At 48.5% G+C, this 16,839-nt stretch overlaps 1 long non-coding RNA gene across 1 annotated transcript in view; it reads right to left on the bottom strand.

Annotated features, from left to right (window-relative positions):
- The window catches only part of LOC144945552 (uncharacterized), a 30,993-nt gene that overhangs the window by 4,917 nt on the left and 9,237 nt on the right, over positions 1 to 16,839 (bottom strand). The window contains exons 2-3 of the long non-coding RNA XR_013639686.1: positions 15,530 to 15,583; positions 14,820 to 14,864 (exon numbers count right to left, since the gene is read on the bottom strand). This is a non-coding gene — a long non-coding RNA (uncharacterized LOC144945552). The remainder of the gene's footprint in view (positions 1 to 14,819; positions 14,865 to 15,529; positions 15,584 to 16,839) is intronic.

Below are 16,839 nucleotides of genomic sequence, written 5' to 3'. Positions count from 1 at the left end.
TTCGATCGCAACATAAGCGGTCTTCATCAGGCGGAGTGAAAAGAGGGGGCAAGCCTCCAAATGCAACTGCTTATGAGGGTTTCCAAAGTGAGTGGGCGAGTTTCTCGATCTAGAAAGAAAGAAAACCACACGGAGTTCCTCCCTCTCTCTGTGCGCGTCAGGTAGGCGCGCTAAGGATGCATCGATCCTTTCTTCGTCTTCTTTCGCGTGGCATGTTTGGGGATTGCAACACGGTCACAAATTGACGTCGAGATTTGATATCCCATTCGACTTGCTTCACGAGTAGCCGCGTGGATATGTTTCAGATCGCCGTTGAATGATCCGATTGGACGGTCGTTCACGGTATGTCACAAACTGGACTCCCGTTAGTTTTCCATTCATGGAGGAAGTGTCCCACATCTTCCATGGAGTGTCCGGATCCGAATCAAGAAGGACCCAGGATCTTCCTCGGTAGGTCAGATCCGGGTTGGATGATTACGGGAGGTCACTGACGATGGATTTCGACAGCAGGTTGGTGTTCTACCCCCAGGGATTCCCTCCACCATGCTTCGGTGGTCTTCGAGTCATCGTCATGGAAGATCCTTGCATATTGCCCGAAACGTTTTCTGGATTTTAAGCCTGTGCGGTGGTGGTGGCATGGAGATGTCCTTGTTCATTGGGAGGTTTACTCTCACGAAGGTGATACGTGCTTAAAGTTGCGCACGCTGGCGAGAGGCGATCGCGTTCAATCTATGCAAATGAAATTGTCACCACCTTACGTTTAGGCTGATGGATGGAGTGAGCAAAAAAATGGAACAAATGAGATAGGAAAAAAATGTGAAATGATAAAAAAAACGAGACGCTATAAATGTGCATCCAGAATTGCTAGTGGGGGGAGGAGGATTGGGGTAGGCACTGGCGGAGCCAGTGGGAGGGGTGGGGTGGCACGTGCCCCCCCAACGATCCGATTGAAATCCCTAATTTCTATCGGATCATTGGGGTTTATTAGTAATCAATCGACATTTTGCGACCCCCACTGCCACTGTGTAGCATATTATTACGTGCCAGGGACTCTATGAGATGATAGGACAATAGTCTGAGTTCATAATTGGAAATAAGTAACGGCAAAGCAGTTGTAAGTGATTCACAGAATTGTGCGCAATTGCGTATACAGAACACGACTTCCCTGAAGGCATTCACCTTCAGCGAGCGCGATGCCGATCACACAACGCGGTTCGAATTCGACCCCCGATCGATGGCTGCGCCATCGCCGCACACGCGTTGAATAAAAAGCACGGGACAAGGTCTTACTTACTAACAACTCCTCTATCATTTTTCATTGCTGGAGGGGTTGCCCCCCCCCTTACCTGAAAATCCCGGCTCCGCCATTGGGGGTGGTGGGTGGGTGGATAGTGGAATGTGGCAGGGGCGTCAATCGTGCAGTGACGCAATACCTAGATTACTCTTCTTGGTTCTTTCGGTAAAGTCACGTAGAATGGAAATAATAAAATAATAAAAATAAAACATAATAAAATAATTCTCACGACGTTTCAGACTCTGTCTTCTCGACAGACCTGTTCTCCACCTGAGGACGGCTGCTTGCGTTGTGGCCGAAACGTCGTGAGAATTATTTTATTATGTTTTATTTTTATTATTTTATTATTTCCATTCTACGTGACTTCACCGACAGAACCAAGATAAATTCCTGCAGTCACGAAAGCTTTAAATCGAAACCTAGATTATTGTTTCTGGAGGAAGCCAAGGTCAAATATCAAACTCGAACACAGGCTCTCGGGGGGTTACCATCTCAGCGGCCCCCACAGCGGCACTGCCAGCAGCCGGAGAGTCACGCGGGGAGCACCTCTCGCTTCGCAATTTCGATTCCGGGCAACAACAACAACAACAACAATGAAAACAAGAACAACAACAACAACAACAAAACACGTTGGCAACGATTTTGATTTAAAGCTTTCGTGACTGCAGGGATTCATCTTCTTGGTTCTTTCGGTAAAGTCGCGTAGAATGGAAATAATAAAATAATAAAATAAAACATGATAAGTCACGTAGAATGGAAATAATAAAATAATAAAAGAAAACATAATAATATTTTATTATGTTTTATTTTATTATTAAATTCTACGTGAATTTACCGAAAGAACCAAGAAGACGTTGGCAACGATTTCCTCTTTTGAATTCAACAACAACAAATGCCTGCGTGCGCAAGCGGCCAGACTACTACCGCCGCTCAAACGCTGCGGCTCCCAGCCGTCCACCACCACCACCACTGCCACCACCAGCAGCCGCAGCGTAAACATCGCAACAGGTGAGCTAAGCATTTACACCATTGGAACCTCATTTGCCAGTAAAAAATATAATTGTTTTTTCACCCTTTTATCTGGCAACAAAACTGCCCCTTTTTTACAAGGAGTCATGTTTGCATAGACCACAATACCTGCAGTCATAATGCAAACAGAAAACATAACTCCGATAAGTGATGTTTTTTTATCAGGTGAGCTAAGGTCGAAGAGAAGATACCGATTTGTAAATGCAGGGGGGGGTGGTGGGGGCGGCCGGTGACGTCCATTCGCCCCGCCAGCGACACATTGGCAAAAAAAAACAGATTCCGGGAAGAGGCTCGCCGAGAAAAAAAAAAACCGGCCAAACTCTGATCCCCAAATTGGCTAGGGATGACAAGTCTGTCACCAGCCTTAATTGGGCGGCTTAGCACTTCTGGAAACGGATGAAGCGTGCGGCAAGGCGAAGCGGCAGGGGCTGAGTCGGCGGGGGAGTTTCCACCGGTGCGGAGTTTGCGTGGCAAGGGAGCGGCCACTCCTGCCCCCCCCCCCTGCCGCTCCGTTTCCCCAAAGGCGACGAACCGGCCAGGGGCGATGCGATACGACGAGAAAGACCGCTCGTCGTTGACAAAAGATTTTGCCCGAGTCTGTCCCATCTCACCCCTCCCCCCCCAGCCGTGAAAAATCTGGTCGAAGATAACAACGAAAATTAGTCTCGCCGACTTTTGAATGCAGAAATTCGCCAAACGAATTGTGAAATTCCGATTTAAAGCTTTCGTGACTGCAGGGATTCATCTTCTTGGTTCTTTCGGTAAAGTCACGTAGAATGGAAATAATAAAATAATAAAAATATTATTATTATTATTTCATGTTTTATTTTTATCATTTTATTATTTCCATTCTACGTGACTTTACCGAAAGAACCAAGAAGATGAATTGTGAAATGTTGCGATGATATGGTTTAGAAGGCTGCCTTCATGTACAGGGTGCTTCAAAAGTATGTTAACACTTACGAGAATTTGCAACAATACCACAATAAATGTGCTGCCTACGGGCTCTGGAGACCACCTGGAGAAGATTCCAGGCACGTGTTGACAACGATGGCGAACAGGTGGGAGAATCTTTGACTTGTTGAAGCTATTAACATCACATTTGTTCCACCATTGGTACCTCATTTGCCAGTAAAAATATGATCATTGTTTTTTTACCCTTTTATCTGGCAACAAAACTGACACCTTTTTTACGAGGAGTCATGAGTACGCCTTTTGGCGTCATCTGGTCCAACCCATGTGAGACTAGGCTCTAAGGAAAGCTGTCTCGGGTCTGGACCAATCAACTTCAAGGACAGTGCACACATTATCAGAGTTATGTTTTTTGTTTGCATTATGACTGCAGGTATTGTGGTCTATGCAAACATGACTCTTCGTAAAAAAGGTGTCAGTTTTGTTGCCAGATAAAAGGGTAAAAAAACAATTATCATCACATTTGTTATCACATTACAGCATATCATTATCCGTTCTTTTTCCATTAAAAACGATAGTCCCATGTAAATGTGAACTTTTTTTTAAACACCCTTTATATAATGGCAAAAGTTACGTTGTGTATTAGCTGGATCAAAATCTTCACCAAAATCATTCGTCCATCGGCGAGGCAGTCCATGTGTCAGTCGAGTCGTTTCGGCGTACGGAGTCGACTCAGGTCAGAGGCCTCTGATATTGATGGTGAGATTTTTACTGCCTCGGACCTTCATTTAAGAAAACTCATGACGGAAAGTTTTCAGTTTGACACGGAGGAGGCTTTCGCGGCCAATCTTATCCACAAGAGGTTTTTTTTTGGTTAGATCGCGTAAATATGAATGTGTCGTGAAACCCGCCACCACCCGACACAGCCAATGAGTAAGGTTTGTCACGGAAACAGAACATATCAATTTGTTACTAGTTCAGCACACCGGTGTGTTGGAGACTGAACCCACAACATTTACAATTCGAGTACGACGTTTCGCCAGTTATTACAACTAGCTTCATCAGGCGACAGCCAACTACACAATCTAACCCCAAAAAACCTCTATTACAGAAACGTTTCAACTTACTCATTTTTTTGAAACCCTTAAACTCTCTTCTCGTCATGGCTAGAATTGGGAGAACAAATTAAGTCTTTGGAGGGAACCTAAATGGTTAGATTTAATAAAATTTGTGTTTAATTCACATAAACCAGTCGGGAGCATGGGCGATCCCGTGACTGCTGACACTGAAGTGATACTTACAGCGCGATGGAAATGAACCCCACGTGACACAACACACATGAGGCTCTCCGGCTTTCACAGAATCCTGAGGTTCGGTGGATTCCCAAGATCCCCCGTGCAATCCGAGCAATGCATTCACCATGCGTGAGCGACGCGTCACAGAGGAGAGGGTCCGCGCGGTGAGTGCCCAGCCTCCCACCGCATCACAACGATCGCGAGACGAACGAACGGAGACGCCCGAAACACGACCGTGTCTCGAGACGCAGCGTGCGAATGGCGACGCACGCGTTATGAAAGTAGCGGTCAGAGGCGCCCCCAACTCAACTCTTCGCTCGGTGAGAAGTCGCCCTCTCTCCTCTGCTGGCCCCCAATTGTCTGAAATTCCCTTTTACTAGAATGGAGTATTGAGAAGCGGCAAGGTTTTCCTGAGTAAATAAATTACTTCATTGTTTATTTACTGTCACTTGGAGCCATAAACGAGAACACATCATCCCAATACTCCAATCCCTGCACTGGTTCTCAATCCTATCCAGGATCGATTTCAACATCGCCCTCTGTTTTAAAGATCACCTATAGAGTCACGCCTACCTCTCATCTCACTTTACACCCCTCCACACACTCTCCTACCTCTCCCCTCTCATCTCACTCTACTCCCCTCCACGCACTTTCCTACCTCTCATCTCACTCTAGTCCCCTCCACGCACTCTCCTACCTCTCCCCTCTCATTTCACTCTACTCCACTCCACGCACTCTCTTACCTCTCCCCTCTCATCTCACTCTACTCCCCTCCACGCACTCTCCTACCTCTCCCCTCTCATCTCACTCTACTCCCCTCCACGCACTCTCCTACCTCTCCCCTCTCATCTCACTCTACTCCCCTCCACGCACTCTCCTACCTCTCCCCTCTCATCCCACTCTACTCCCCTCCACGCACTCCCGTACCTCTCCCCTCTCATCTCACTCTACTCCCCTCCACGCACTCTCCTACCTCTCCCCTCTCATCTCACTCTACTCCCCTCCACGCACTCTCCTACCTCTCCCCTCTCATCCCACTCTACTCCCCTCCACGCACTCTCCTATCTCTCCCCTCCCATCTCACTAGAATACCACTGATCCACGCTTCTGTATGGTATCTTGAGATGCGGTTGCATTCGATATTCGATAATCTAGTTGCCCTCTCGCTCACTCACGCACTCGATCGCTCACTCACTCACTCGCTCACTCACCATTCATATAAGAAACTTTGCGTATAGAGTATTTGGCTACTATACATTTCCACTTGATAAGCCACTTGGTTGAGATAGCATTTGTGGCCAGATCGCTTCTCAAAAGAGCTACATAGCTCAAAAAAAATGTTTTAGTGTGTTTTGTCTTTCTTACCCACTCATGCACTGTTACTCATGCACTCGCCCCCTCTCGCTCGCTCACCCTCTCGCTCATCCTTTCTCGCTCATCCTCCCTCACTCACCCTCCCTTGCTCACCATCTCGCTCACCCTCTCTCGCTCACCCTCCCTCGCTCACCATCTCGCTCACCCTCTCTCGCTCACTATCTCTCTCATCCTCTCTCGCTCACCATCTCGCTCACCCTCTCTCGCTCACCCTCCCTCGCTCACCCTCTCTCGCTCACCCTCTCGCTCACCATCTCGCTCACCCTCTCGCTCACCCTCTCGCTCACCCTCTCTCGCTCACCCTCTCTCTCACCCTCTCTCGCTCACCCTCTCTCGCTCACCCTCTCGCTCACCCTCTCGCTCACCCTCTCGCTCACCCTCCCTCGCTGACCATATTGCTCACCCTCTCTCGCTCACCCTCTCGCTCACCCTCTCGCTCACCCTCTCGCTCACCCTCTCGCTCACCCTCTCTCTCACCCTCTCTCGCTCACCCTCTCTCGCTCACCCTCTCGCTCACCCTCTCGCTCACCCTCTCGCTCACCCTCTCGCTCACCCTCCCTCGCTGACCATATTGCTCACCCTCTCTCTCTCACCCTCTCTCGCTCACCCTCTCTCGCTCACCCTCTCGCTCACCCTCTCTCTCACCCTCTCTCGCTCACCCTCTCTCTCACCCTCTCTCGCTCACCCTCTCTCGCTCACCCTCTCGCTCACCCTCTCTCTCACCCTCTCTCGCTCACCCTCTCTCTCACCCTCTCTCGCTCACCCTCTCTCGCTCACCCTCTCGCTCACCCTCTCTCGCTCTCTCGCTCACCCTCTCTCTCACCCTCTCTCGCTCACCCTCTCTCGCTCACCCTCTCGCTCACCCTCTCTCGCTCTCTCGCCCTGCTAATTGGCGTATCACGATTCATTGGTTGGCGGCCGTCGCGGGGCTGTGTGGGGCTCTGCGGGGTGCGGTGGTGTGGCGAGGTGGAGCGTGGCTGGAGATATATTTACACGCTGAGCCTCACTCACACACTCGGATATCCCGTGCAAAGGGGACCGTCTGGCCAGCTGTGTTCTCGAGTTATCGCCGTCGTAAGCAGGTCCCATAACGGGAATTAAACATTGCAGAGGAGCCTCTGCCAAGGCTTAGAAGTCACAGCCACGAATATGCTGAAATGCAATCTTATTTCCCTTTAGATTATCAGAGGAGAAGGTGTTTTGTTATAACTGTGTGTGTGTGTTTTTGTTAAATAAAATATTATTTTTAATAGTCATTTTAATCTCGATATCAATCGCTGGGTAAGAAACCAGATCCGTGCTCGCTTGCGCAGATGCACTCTGCATTTAGACAGACCTGCATTCAGAATCTATAATTTCAAGTGTGGGTTGCATTTTTAAATGTCACCGTGCGCACTATGCCATTCAATGCGAAGGTTCACTAACCTGTAACATCGGCATTATGGGACTGAGGCTAAGGTCCTCTGTGTTGTATTTTTAAAATTTCTTGGCTCGCATTATATTATTACAGTCATAAGCTTGTATAATAAAATCATGGCAATGTGTCACTCCGCCGTTGCACGAATGTGTCGCAGTGCTGTGTGAATAATTGGGATTTGTTTGACCTTACTTCACCACGCTGGTCAATGCTGGTTGGTTATTAACGAGGTGGCCCACTGATGCTAGCCGTGGACAGAAAAGTTACCGTCATTTTACTCGCCTTCGTCTTTCGCACGGCTGCTCACGGAGTCGCAAAGCAACAACGACATTTTCACACGCAGGAGGTAAAGCCAAACAACCGCGGCAGGAGCAGCGAGAGTATATCTCCTGCGTACCATCATTTTTTGAAATCTACGTACGACGTACAAAAAAAGCCTCCAATCTCACATAGTAGGCAGGTCGCAAATCCACTTCTGTTGCACCCCCCATTGTCTGAAATCCCATTCTCCAGCCGTCCATGCTGCCAACACCTTGTCCCTGTTTAAGTCCAGGCTCAAGACCTTCCTTCCCCCCCTGCCTATGGCTGTCTCGTCTCTCTACAATAACTATCTATGCCTACTGTTTGTTCACAGCATCCTGAGACGTGGTTGCGTTAACACACGTAAAAAAAAAATCTACATTGCACTGACTAATATACTCACACAGACCCATAAAGTGGAATAGACAGTAATATTCTTGGTTCTCTCGGTAAAGTCACGTAGAAGGGAGATAATACAATAACAAAAATACAATTAAACAATAAAATTCTCACGACGTTTTGATTAAAACACAAGCAATCATCATCAGGTGTGAAAACCACAGCAATAATTTTTTTTAACGCAACTTTTTTCAAAATTTCTAGCTGTGGTTTTCACACCTGATGATGATTGCTTGTGTTGCAATCGAAATATCATGATAATTTAATTGGTTTATTTTTATTATTTCATTATTTCCCTTCTACGTGACTTTACCGAAAGAACCAAGAATATGAATCCCTGCAGTCACGAAAGCTTTAAATCGCAATTTAGCCAGCAATACTCAAATAGAGACCCATATACTCACACAGAGACCCATATACTCACACAAAGACCCATGGCTGCCTCTATAAAATCAATATGCCTAGTTTATATACAGCATGTAAAGATGCCGTCACAATTATACGTTATAAAAATGAAAACTGTATTGTGTATCGCACTCGAACTGGCATCACAACACGGGGCATTTCAATTTAATTGGATGATTGACGACTTGCCAAAATATTGACCGCGTCCCAGTTAACGCACGCGTGCGTAACAGATAGAGAGACACACTGCCACGTGGCAACCCGGAGCCTCGCTCCCGTGTGGCCCCCTTCCTCTGTTCGTTCCCGTTCTGACCCCGTGTCGCTCGTCTCCACCCCTATTTAATACCCGGGTCACGTGGTACGTTTCCGCCAATCCTGGTTAGCCTCCATGGAATATTCCAGGCCCCCTCGTAAGCTCCCGGGACCACGCCCCTGACTCATCTCCCCATTGGCTGTGGCCAAAGCCAGCAGAACCAATCCTTACAGCTGTCACCTTTCCATTACGTCAGGTCCACGCCCCTAGGCATCCCCCCATTGGCTATAGACCAGGACCGGCAGAGCCAATCATCATGACGAGTTGTGATACGTCAGTGAGCCGGATATATCCTCACATTACGCACGGATGAAGGTGACGCATGCAGCGGGGATGGCCAGGACCACACAGCCGCTGCGAAATGAAGTCGTAGTAACAGAGGGTAAACATTCAATCTTGATTTGAAGCTTTCGTGACTGCAGGAATCCATACTCTTTGGTTCTTTCGTTAAAGTCACGTAGTTAGAAATAAAATAAAACAAATCACGACGTTTCGATCACAACACAAGCGGTCGTCATCAGGCAAAGGAGTCAGCCTCTAAAGGCAAACTGTTTACAAAGGTTTGGGGACGGGCGTAGCCCAAGTGGCTCAACAGCACCAGGAGCACGGGCGGTGCACGAGTGCCAATGCAGCAGCAATGCCAATGCAGCAGCAATGCCAATGCAGCAACAATGCCAATGCAGCAGCAATGCCAATGCAGCAACAATGCCAATGCAGCAACAATGCCAATGCAGCAGCAATGCCAATGCAGCAACAATGCCAATGCAGCAGCAATGCCAATGCAGCAGCAATGCCAATGCAGCAGCAATGCCAATGCAGCAACAATGCCAATGCAGCAGCAATGCCAATGCAGCAGCAATGCCAATGCAGCAGCAATGCCAATGCAGCAGCAATGCCAATGCAGCAGCAATGCCAATGCAGCAGCAATGCCAATGCAGCAGCAATGCCAATGCAGCAGCAATGCCAATGCAGCAGCAATGCCAATGCAGCAGCAATGCCAATGCAGCAGCAATGCCAATGCAGCAGCAATGCCAATGCAGCAACAATGCCAATGCAGCAGCAATGCCAATGCAGCAACAATGCCAATGCAGCAACAATGCCAATGCAGCAGCAATGCCAATGCAGCAACAATGCCAATGCAGCAGCAATGCCAATGCAGCAGCAATGCCAATGCAGCAGCAATGCCAATGCAGCAACAATGCCAATGCAGCAGCAATGCCAATGCAGCAGCAATGCCAATGCAGCAGCAATGCCAATACAGCAGCAATGCCAATGCAGCAGCAATGCCAATGCAGCAACAATGCCAATGCAGCAGCAATGCCAATGCAGCAGCAATGCCAATGCAGCAACAATGCCAATGCAGCAGCAATGCCAATGCAGCAACAATGCCAATACAGCAGCAATGCCAATGCAGCAGCAATGCCAATGCAGCAACAATGCCAATGCAGCAGCAATGCCAATGCAGCAGCAATGCCAATGCAGGAGCAATGCCAATGCAGCAGCAATGCCAATGCAGCAGCAATGCCAATGCAGCAGCAATGCCAATGCAGGAGCAATGCCAATGCAGGAGCAATGCCAATGCAGCAACAATCCAAATACAGCAGCAATGCCAATGCAGCAGCAATGCCAATGCAGCAGCAATGCCAATGCAGCAGCAATGCCAATGCAGCAACAATCCAAATACAGCAGCAATGCCAATGCAGCAACAATGCCAATGCAGCAACAATGTCAATGCAGCAGCAATGCCAATGCAGCAACAATGCCAATGCAGCAACAATGCCAATGCAGCAGCAATGCCAATGCAGCAACAACGCCAATGTAGCAGCAATGCCAATGCAGCAGCAATGTCAATGCAGCAGCAATGCCAATGCAGCAACAATGCCAATGCAGCAACAACGCCAATGTAGCAGCAATGCCAATGTAGCAGCAATGCCAATGCAGCAGCAATGTCAATGCAGCAGCAATGCCAATGCAGCAACAATGCCAATGCAGCAGCAATGCCAATGCAGCAGCAATGCCAATGCAGCAGCAATGCCAATGCAGCAGCAATGCCAATGCAGCAACAATGCCAATGCAGCAGCAATGCCAATGCAGCAGCAATGCCAATGCAGCAACAATGCCAATGCAGCAGCAATGCCAATGCAGCAGCAATGCCAATGCAGCAACAATGCCAATGCAGCAGCAATGCCAATGCAGCAGCAATGCCAATGCAGGAGCAATGCCAATGCAGCAGCAATGCCAATGCAGCAACAATGCCAATGCAGCAACAATGCCAATGCAGCAGCAATGCCAATGCAGCAGCAATGCCAATGCAGCAACAATGCCAATGCAGCAACAATGCCAATGCAGCAGCAATGCCAATGCAGGAGCAATGCCAATGCAGCAACAATGCCAATGCAGCAACAATGCCAATGCAGCAGCAATGCCAATGCAGCAGCAATGCCAATGCAGGAGCAATGCCAATGCAGCAGCAATGCCAATGCAGCAACAATGCCAATGCAGCAACAATGCCAATGCAGCAGCAATGCCAATGCAGCAGCAATGCCAATGCAGCAACAATGCCAATGCAGCAACAATGCCAATGCAGCAGCAATGCCAATGCAGGAGCAATGCCAATGCAGCAGCAATGCCAATGCAGCAACAATGCCAATGCAGGAGCAATGCCAATGCAGCAACAATGCCAATGCAGCAGCAATGCCAATGCAGGAGCAATGCCAATGCAGCAGCAATGCCAATGCAGGAGCAATGCCAATGCAGCAGCAATGCCAATGCAGCAGCAATGCCAATGCAGGAGCAATGCCAATGCAGCAACAATGCCAATGCAGCAGCAATGCCAATGCAGCAGCAATGCCAATGCAGCAACAATGCCAATGCAGCAGCAATGCCAATGCAGCAGCAATGCCAATGCAGCAACAATGCCAATGCAGCAGCAATGCCAATGCAGCAACAATGCCAATGCAGCAGCAATGCCAATGCAGCAACAACGCCAATGTAGCAGCAATGCCAATGCAGCAGCAATGCCAATGCAGCAACAATCCAAATGCAGCAGCAATGCCAATGCAGCAGCAATGCCAATGCAGGAGCAATGCCAATGCAGCAGCAATGCCAATGCAGCAGCAATGCCAATGCAGCAGCAATGCCAATGCAGCAACAACGCCAATGTAGCAGCAATGCCAATGCAGCAGCAATGCCAATGCAGCAACAATGCCAATGCAGCAACAATCCAAATGCAGCAGCAATGCCAATGCAGCAGCAATGCCAATGCAGCAACAATGCCAATGCAGCAACAATGCCAATGCAGCAGCAATGCCAATGCAGCAGCAATGCCAATGCAGCAGCAATGCCAATGCAGGAGCAATGCCAATGCAGCAACAATGCCAATGCAGCAACAATGTCAATGCAGCAGCAATGCCAATGCAGCAGCAATGCCAATGCAGCAGCAATGCCAATGCAGCAGCAATGCCAATGCAGCAACAATCCAAATGCAGCAGCAATGCCAATGCAGCAACAATGCCAATGCAGCAACAATGTCAATGCAGCAGCAATGCCAATGCAGCAACAATGCCAATGCAGCAACAATGCCAATGCAGCAGCAATGCCAATGCAGCAGCAGTGTCAATGCAGCAGCAATGCCAATGCAGGAGCAATGCCAATGCAGCAACAATGTCAATGCAGCAGCAATGCCAATGCAGCAACAATGCCAATGCAGCAGCAGTGTCAATGCAGCAGCAATGCCAATGCAGGAGCAGTGTCAATGCAGCAGCAATGCCAATGCAGGAGCAATGCCAATGCAGCAACAATGCTAATGCAGCAACAATGCCAATGCAGCAGCAATGCCAATGCAGCAACAATGCCAATGCAGGAGCAATGCCAATGCAGCAACAATGCCAATGCAGCAACAATGCCAATGCAGCAGCAATGCCAATGCAGCAACAATGCCAATGCAGGAGCAATGCCAATGCAGCAACAATGCCAATGCAGGAGCAATGCCAATGCAGCAGCAATGCCAATGCAGCAGCAATGCCAATGCAGCAGCAATGCCAATGCAGCAGCAATGCCAATGCAGCAACAATGCCAATGCAGCAGCAATGCCAATGCAGCAGCAGTGTCAATGCAGCAGCAATGCCAATGCAGGAGCAATGCCAATGCAGCAACAATGTCAATGCAGCAGCAATGCCAATGCAGCAGCAATGCCAATGCAGCAGCAATGCCAATGCAGCAGCAATGCCAATGCAGCAGCAATGCCAATGCAGCAGCAATGCCAATGCAGCAGCAATGCCAATGCAGCAACAATGCTAATGCAGCAGCAATGCCAAACGCTGGGGATGCGGGGGGGGGGGGAAATTAACTCGGAGAAGCGGACCAGTACCCGGCAGATATAATGTACGAGCGTCATTCGGACCGCGCAATGCCTATCGCGTAGGAGCTCCGTTTCGCGGAAGAGTAAACGATAGAATCAACATCTTTCTCGCATTTGCGCTGAAGATGAGTCAGCAAGTGAATGTTCCCCGATCACTTATGAGAAGGAAATAAATAAACAGTTCCAAGGCACGACTGAAAATGCGAGTAACTCAATTACGGCTGACTGCGATGTAATTAAGCTCTGCAGCGGAACGCACTCAACATCACTTTAGTTCAAAGTACCCCCCCCCCCCCCGCTCTTTGCTCATTATTTATTTTTACTACTATTAAAACGTAATTTTTATTTTTTTACAACGAAAAATCTATTTCATTTCTACATGCGTGCACGTACAAAACGCAGTTTTAAGTAATTTTTTAAACGCCGGCGGCGGTTAATTTTTTTTGTCATGATTTGTTGACGCTCTATGTTTATTGCAGATCACACGCACGACGGCCAATGTGGGGGAGTCTGCTTTTCGTTAGCGGCGCAAATTCACTACCACGGGACACATTCAACTCGTTACGAGTTCGGGCAGCCGTGGGATGACCTCATTGATAATTTTTTAACTCGCTGTAATTGTTGTGCATTTAAAAAAAAAAACTAATTGCGGCAGGACAGATTTATATATTTTTTTGTGTGTTATTCACGAAAGCCATTTGTTTCTAATTGGCTGTAATTTCATGTACTGCTACGGAGAATGTTTTTTGACATCGTTAACGTAGAGAATAACGCAGGGATGTGTGCGTTTGGCGCACGGCGCTTTGCCGAGGTCCCAAATCCCAATTCGCAAATGCTGATTCTGGTGTTTTTGCTTAATATTCCTGCACAGTCATATCATTTGGGACGGATACTGCCCGCTGGTGCACTGGTTAGCGCTTTGCACTTGCAAACCAGAGGTCGCCGGTTCATTCTTCAGTTGAAACAATGGGGCACGTTTTTATTTACATTTTAAATCCCTCTTCAAATCTCTGGCCACCCAGCAGTATAGATGGGTGCATGCCAGTTGGACCCGCGTGGTGGGGTAAAGTGTGGGTACTCTCACCCCTTCCAAAAACGTCTGGCCAGTGAGGAAGAGTAGACCAAATACCCTCAAGCGCAAGCAACTTTACATGCACAATGGAACAAGATAACTGTTTTAAATAAATGTCAGTCGATCCTTGTTCATACGACTCTAAGGAGGCACTTAGCTGCTATTTACAGACTTGAACCAGTGGTGGAAATTCCCCATATCGACGGTGGAGGCAGGGTGTGTCCGCAAGACAAGCACTGCTGACTTCCAACAAACAAAGTGGTACTAATTGTATTGACCCTGGAGGGATGAAGGCCTGCAGTTGACCCCCAACGTGTACGTATGTAGAACTTCTTTCGCACCTTACGTAGCCAGCCGTGCTAATCGGAGGTGCGGGGGGAAGGACAGCAAACTGAACACAAAAAGCAGTTCGAAAGAATTTCGTTTTAACAACGTAGATCATTTAAAAGCGGATTCCTCATATCGGAAGGAAGAGCATTCCAGACGGCCGCAAAAGCGCGTCTGAAAGCGCGCTATGCGGTGGCCCTCTTTGTTCGATGGCTGAGCTAAAAGCCGCCGCTGCTGCAGCGAGGATGACCGGAGTTCGCGTGATGTGAATGTGTAGATGTGCAACGTCGCGGGAGTGTTTGGGGAGTAAAACTGGACTCACGGTGACGACCGGAGGTCCAGGTGGGCCTGGCAGTCCAATGTCTCCCTGCAAACACACACACACACAGGGTCAAAGGTTAAAGCTAGACCAGGGCAGCCTCTCTCGGTTAATCCGCCAGTGGTGTTGGCGGTGGCACAATCGCGTCTGTCATTCGGTGTTTTCGAGGCAAGGGTAGTACTAATCACATTCCTGCATTTCCCATAAATATGCTAAATTCCTCTTGATATGCAAATTATGTTGTCAAGGCGCACTTCCCCCCTTCCAACCCAGCTTAAATATACGCTCCAAGCGTGGTGGTGTTTCATTCAGACGTTGTCTCCCCGACAGACCTGGTCTTCACCTGAGGACGGCTGCTTGCGTTGTGGCCGAAACGTCGTGAGAATGATTTTATTATGTTTTATTTTTATTATTTTATTACTTCCCTTCAACGTGACTTTACCGAAAGAACCAAGAAGAAGGGTAGGTGGCTCACGTAGAGACTATTCGTGATAATCTAAACTCGGCTTGTTGTACTGCCAGACGATGGCAGTAGTACAAGTGGGTTCACCGACTTGCCCACAAATATCTCCGGTTGCTAAGTTGTTGCGCGTTATGCAGACGCTGCAGAGATCCACATGGTAATCGTAGGACTGCACTGCAAGCGAGAGTGCAAACTCGCAGGGAGTTACAGAGACCGCTGGCCCTGGGTGTGAGTGGCCTTCGCCCTTCACCTTGTCTCCTTTAGAGCCGTCCTTGCCAGGGTTACCTGGGATGCCTGGGATTCCCTGGGAAATCATGGAGGGGGGGGGGGGAGGAGCGGGTTAGAAATAAACAGAAACATATTCACGTGTAAAAATAAATATATAACTGGATGTACAAGTACAGTTTTCCGGCGTCATTCACGAACTTGCTATCCGCGATGTTGGCTATCCGTGAATCGCACCTGAACGTCGACTCGACTGCACGAGAGAGAGAGTGATGAGAGAGAATGTGATGAGTTAAAGTGATGAGTAAAAGTGATGAGATAAAGTAAGTTCATTTATAAACTATAATTTAATATTCTTGGTTCGTCGTGAGAATTATTTTATTTTATTATGTTTTATTTTTCATCATTTTATTATTTCCCTTCTACGTGACTTTACCGAAAGAACCAAGAAGATGAACGTTCCAATCGTTAACTTTCGTTTACGGAGCATTAGATAACGTTAGATGAGAAATCATCAGGTGTTGGGAGCGGCGGTGCAGTGGTTTTGTTGCGTTGTGCCAAAAAAAGCCCATCGACCTGCAAATTTCTCTTCCCAGCCACAACCCACGTCAGCGGCGAAAGATATTCAAAGTAGTCCTGGCCTCATCCCCACAAGCCATCGCCATTCCCCGCGCTGACCAGCGTGTTTTTGCATGTTCACCACAAGTACGTTACGGTCAGTGCAGAGGCATGATTCCTTGCCAACGGTTTCTATTTGGTGTGTATAACATCTCAACACCTGTTTTATTTGCCAGAAAGGGTAAAACCAATTCTCATGTTTTGATACCGGCAAGAAAGGTCCCATGATACCCTCCATCATCATCATCATCATCGTGCTGTCAAACCCACAATAGGTTTAAATGTGTGGTGGCCTTCACACGGATGCCCCCCCCCCCCCTGAAAATTAGTGGTGGAGCGCTGTTCTATCACGACAATCAATCCAATGACCGATCCGTGTGCATCCGTTTGCAGAGACGGCTCAAGCCGCACGTGAGAAAGGCCAACGCAGCCCGGCAGGAAATATTCGTCGTTTTCAAATCGACCCAGACTATTTATTCATTCATTCATCCTTCCACCGGCGTGGTGGCGGCACCCCCCCCCCCCCCCTCTACCATCACCCCCCTCCCCCATCCCTCCAGGGGTATGGCGATCCTCCCGGGATGCGCCCAGACAGCAGCACGGCCCCGAGGAAGCCAAACGCAGCCAAACCCAATAAAGAGACCATCCCAGTGTGGCCGGACAGAGCCCAGCGCCGGCCGCCCTCGTACAGCCCCAGACATTGCAATGTGGGGGAGG

This window comes from Lampetra fluviatilis, chromosome 2 (assembly GCF_964198595.1).
Source record: "Lampetra fluviatilis chromosome 2, kcLamFluv1.1, whole genome shotgun sequence".
NCBI lineage: Eukaryota > Metazoa > Chordata > Hyperoartia > Petromyzontiformes > Petromyzontidae > Lampetra > Lampetra fluviatilis.
This window is presented reverse-complemented; position numbering and strand designations above follow the sequence as displayed.